We start from the raw sequence: 6,000 nt of genomic DNA, 5'->3' as shown, positions 1-6,000 counted from the left end.
TTATTTTAGCTGGAATCAATTTTCGCTGAAAAAACTTTTTAAGTGTTTTGTAAGGAATTTATTTTCACTGATTGTTGGCGAGTTGAATGTAAAATATAGGAAAAATAACGTTACTTGACGCGATATTGGCAATTGGCAACATTGTATGTTTTTGCGCTCGTTTTGAGCAGTTGCTTTCCAGTTGTTTACGAGTTAACATCTGTATTACGTTGTTGTTGAAGAATAAACGAGATTGAGTTCCAGTTACATGACGTGTCCGTTTCAGTGTTCACTTTCGTGACTGAGAAGACCCGAACCTCCCCTTCCCCCACATTTTTAGAATTTGCATATAACATTAACGCGTAACAAAGTTGTGATAAAGGAAAGAGTGATATAAACAAAGATCAGAAAGGGTGGTAAAAGAAAAGTTATATAACATTTAATTATTTAATAATTTATTAAAATACATAAGTTTGTCCATCTCCCTGTGGTCTGGGTCTATTTAGGAACTCCTGGCAAAGCACCTGCGCAAATTACAGTATAAGGAAAAAATACTAGTTCCTAAGGATGGTATCGTATTTGAACTGTGCAATGCAATACAACATGGTTGGTGAGGTATATTGTAAATATTGTAAAAATCGAAACAAGATACTGCTTTCAAGTGTGTTGAATAAATCCGTTATAAAAGACGCAATGAGGACAGAAGATGGCTTACTTACTTGGTTCACATTCTGGTAAGCCTGTACATGTTCTAGTCTCCCTTTTCCCAATCTCACATAGTTTTCTACGATTCCCTACATTTCTTACGCACTTCACAGTGTAAGGGACGTCACCGGAACCACATGTAACGGGACACCGGCCATACCATACTGTGAATAGAAAGGTTAAACTCACATACTAGTATGCAAATTAACAGCCTTCCACTCTTTACAGCTTTATTTCTCATAAGTTTGGGAATAAAAACCAAGCGTCTGGATTATAAAGGCCAACCGTAAAACCATGAAACTATAAACCATGGTAAAACCAAATATCTTACCCTTACCAACTTACACTTAACAACTCACGGTTACTAATAACCGTAACCATGAACTACTAAAGAATCTCCATCGACAGATGAGGGACAAAGCAACGATTTTAATACTAATATATTTGCACACAGCGACACATTTTTAACAGGGGTGTGAAACATGTCGCAAAACGGACGCTTGCGAACGAAGTCATTGCATAAAATGCTATCAAATACTGAACGAATAACTCACTTGTGCCAGCACTGCGACCCGGCACGCCACAGACAAAGATTGAGACGGTGAGAAAAACACACAGGACAACTTTGCACAAATTACGACACATTTCCGTCATTTGGAAACAACTCGATAAGAATAACCGGTGTGTTTTTCAGTATCGCTCCGGTCATTACTACAGTCGTTATTAACTGTTAGAATAATGGAATATTAATATTCTGAGATGAACACGCGAGACCGCGGGCGCAAATGTAGTGGTGGTAACTTTCAAAAAAAGTGCTTGGGTAGGTACAATACAAGAGAAATGAAAAGACAGTATTACACGTATTGTTGTTGTAACATATTTTGACTGAAACTCGTATTGGTTTTACGTCTTGCTGAGATTCTTATAGGTCTGACGCGTGAAGAAGGTAGCCACGAACTAGAGCTATTTGAAAGCGTTCGAATGTGGGACGCTTTCAACCTCCTCATAGCAAAACTATTAAAGTTTATTGTGTCAACATTTGTATTCAATCTTATAAATTTGATATTCAGCGAAATAGCAAAATAATAAAACATTTTGTGAATGAGATTACTTAATTATTAAAACACGCCTTAAAACAGTGACCCGGGACGCATGCGAGTTACCATGGTGATGTATTCTGTGTCATTGACGTATTTAGTACATAGCTTGTACGTTGATATTTCAGTCCAGTGCTATTGCTCAAAATGTTTTCAATAAGTTTTACCAGCAATAAGTAACCTAATTAGTATGCATTTCGAGAAAATACTGCGTGTGTGCATGCGCAATTTAAATAAGAGTATTTTCACTGTATTTTATTTTCACTGAATTATCCCTTCAGCGAAAATAGCGAAAATTAATTCCAAGCGAAAATAAAGTATTTGACAGTACTATTCATGCATGGGGATTTTAATTTTAGTCTTATTTTTATCTTATTTCTGTTCTTACTTGTATAGTCAGTCAGCTAGCTTTTATTATATTTTTTGAGCCCATTACTGTATTGCATTGTTTTATTGCACTTTATTGTTTTATTAGATTTGTCTTTTGTTTACTATAAACTTTATTACACTTATTTAAGCTTTATTCTAGTTTTATCTATCTTATTTGTATTTATTATAGTCTTTTAGCTATTTTATTATCTTTATTTTAATTTAATAATATAGTGCATTGTTTTACTTTTTGTATTTGTCTTTTATTTACCATACTGAACCCAAGGATGATTCGGTAGTGTAATAAAGTTATTATTATTATTATTATGAAAACAAATACTATAAAATCCACAAACGTAGATCTTTGTTTTTAAATAAGTGTATGTCCAATGGAAAAATAACAAAACGTACCGTATTGTAAGGTGTAATATAATGTAACATAATATGGGAATTTTGGAAATGTGTTAATGATCTTTCTAAATCGCTGAATTTAAACATAATATAACATAATTTATTAGACCCTTTATATACCTAATTGACAATATTATAACAAAGGGATTAACGCAGCATTTAGTGTTCTGGCAGAGGGTTGGGAACTTTGGACAATTACTTTGTATGTAACATTCAGAAATAGGTCACATTTCTTAAACTATTGCCGCATTAATTCAAAACATTTTGTGGTCACCCTAAATACCCTAAAGTGGGTAATATTAGATGTTTTATGGTCTAGGGGTCGACTTACAGGTTGTTTAATATAAGTTATATTCATTATTGGACTTAGTTTGTATATTATTAATATTATTTATTTCGCAATTTGTAGTTGTGTGTACACTCATTCTAATAACATGGATGAAATACGAGTAATTCTCGGGGCGGACATCCGGGCATTTTCTACCGCCTGGCAACCCTCGCGGTGAAAACAAAAACCAAAAACTCGCAGAAAACGGTACTTTGCGATGGTTGTTGAGAGTCCCCTGAACAGTGTAACAAGATTAGCCCTACGTGTGTAACATATATGAATTTGGTTGTTCAGGATTACTTCAAAGTTGAGTTTGTGTTGTTTTCTCAAGTTTTCACCGGCTCGACCGGCGTTCCATAGCAGCGCGAACAGAGCCCATAGAAATACATGTACAGTGGTGCGCGTCTTTGCAACGTAGAACGTCCGTGACGTAGCTCCGCCCCCGAGGATAGGCAGAAAGCGCATGTTTACGGTGCTGCCGCTTGAGGGCGCACTTCACGTCTTTGGTCGAAGTCCTGTAACGTCCTTGTTGCTTCCGAATATTTTTAATTTCACGTTCCGGTTCCGGGTTTTTTGGACAACCTGACAGCGCGCTTTTTGAAAACACTATCGACCCGCTATCATAATAATCCTTTTAGAAGTTACGTTTTTTTGGGTAGCTGTCGTGTATATCTATATAGAAGCTAGTTTCTTCGGTACCAGTCACGTATATATTTATAGACGTTATGTTTTTGGGGGTAGGTGTTGCGTGTATCTATATAGAAGCTAGTTTATTGGGTACCAGTCACGTATATATTTACAGACGTTGTTTTTGGGTAACTGTTGCGTATGTCTATATAGAAGCTAGTTTATTGGGTACCAGTCACGTATATATTTATAGGCGTTATGTTTTTGGGTAACTGTTGTGTGTATCTATATAGAAGCTAGTTTATTGGGTACCAGTCACGTATATATTTATAGACGTTATGTTTTTTGGGGTAACTGTTGCGTGTATCTATATAGAAGCTAGTTTATTGGGTGCCAGTCACGTATATATTTATAGACGTTATGTTTTTTTCGGTAGCTGTCGTGTATATCTATATAGAAGCTAGTTTCTTCGGTACCAGTCACGTATATATTTATAGACGTTATGTTTTTGGGTAACTGTTGTGTGTATCTATATAGAAGCTAGTTTCTTGGGTACCAGTCACGTATATATTTATAGACGTTATGTTTTTGGGTAACTGTTGCGTATATCTATATAGAAGCTAGTTTATTGGGTGCCAGTCACGTATATATTTACAGACGTTGTTTTTGGGTAACTGTTGCGTATGTCTATATAGAAGCTAGTTTATTGGGTACCAGTCACGTATATATTTATAGGCGTTATGTTTTTGGGTAACTGTTGTGTGTATCTATATAGAAGCTAGTTTCTTGGGTACCAGTCACGTATATATTTATAGACGTTATGTTTTTGGGTAACTGTTGCGTATATCTATATAGAAGCTAGTTTATTGGGTGCCAGTCACGTATATATTTATAGACGTTATGTTTTTTGGGGTAACTGTTGCGTGTATCTATATAGAAGCTAGTTTATTGGGTGCCAGTCACGTATATATTTATAGACGTTATGTTTTTTTCGGTAGCTGTCGTGTATATCTATATAGAAGCTAGTTTATTGGGTACCAGTCACGTATATATTTACAGACGTTATGTTTTTGGGTAACTGTTGCGTATATCTATGTAGAAGCTAGTTTATTGGGTACCAGTCACGTATATATTTATAGACGTTATGTTTTTGGGGTAACTGTTGCGTATATCTATATAGAAGCTAGTTTATTGGGTACCAGTCACGTATATATTTATAGACGTTATGTTTTGGGGGGTAGGTGTTGCGTATATCTAGAAGCTAGTTTATTGGGTACCAGTCACGTATATATTTATAGACGTTATGTTTTTGGGTAACTGTTGCGTATATCTATATAGAAGCTAGTTTATTGGGTACCAGTCACGTATATATTTATAGACGTTATGTTTTTTGGGTAGCTGTTGCGTATATCTATATAAAAGCTAGTTTATTGGGTTCCAGTCACGTATGTATTTATAGACGTTATGTTTTTTTGGGTAGCTGTTGCGTATATCTATATAGAAGCTAGTTTATTGGGTACCAGTCACGTATATATTTATAGACGTTATGTTTTTGGGTAACTGTTGTGTGTATCTATATAGAAGCTAGTTTCTTGGGTACCAGTCACGTATATATTTATAGACGTTTTTTGGGGTAGCTGTTGCGTATATCTATGTAGAAGCTAGTTTATTGGGTACCAGTCACGTATATATTTATAGACGTTATGTTTTTTGGGTAACTGTTGCGTATATCTATATAGAAGCTAGTTTATTGGGTACCAGTCACGTATATATTTATAGACGTTATGTTTTTGGGTAACTGTTGCGTATATCTATATAGAAGCTAGTTTATTGGGTACCAGTCACGTATATATTTATAGACGTTATGTTTTTTGGGTAGCTGTTGCGTATATCTATATAAAAGCTAGTTTATTGGGTTCCAGTCACGTATGTATTTATAGACGTTTTTTTGGGGTAGCTGTTGCGTATATTAATATAGAAGCTAGTTTATTGGGTACCAGTCACGTATATATTTATAGACGTTTTTTGGGGTAGCTGTTGCGTATATTTATATAGAAGCTAGTTTATTGGGTACCAGTCACGTATATATTTATAGACGTTATGTTTTTGGGTAACTGTTGCGTATATCTATATAGAAGCTAGTTTATTGGGTGCCAGTCACGTATATATTTATAGACGTTATGTTTTTTGGGGTAACTGTTGCGTGTATCTATATAGAAGCTAGTTTATTGGGTACCAGTCACGTATATATTTATAGACGTTATGTTTTTGGGTAACTGTTGCGTATATCTATATAGAAGCTAGTTTATTGGGTGCCAGTCACGTATATATTTATAGACGTTATGTTTTTTGGGGTAACTGTTGCGTGTATCTATATAGAAGCTAGTTTATTGGGTGCCAGTCACGTATATATTTATAGACGTTATGTTTTTTTCGGTAGCTGTCGTGTATATCTATATAGAAGCTAGTTTCTTCGGTACCAGT

The sequence above is a fragment of the Saccoglossus kowalevskii genome, chromosome 15 (assembly GCF_978046115.1).
Source record: "Saccoglossus kowalevskii chromosome 15, keSacKowa6.1, whole genome shotgun sequence".
Classification (NCBI taxonomy): domain Eukaryota; kingdom Metazoa; phylum Hemichordata; class Enteropneusta; family Harrimaniidae; genus Saccoglossus; species Saccoglossus kowalevskii.
This window is presented reverse-complemented; position numbering follows the sequence as displayed.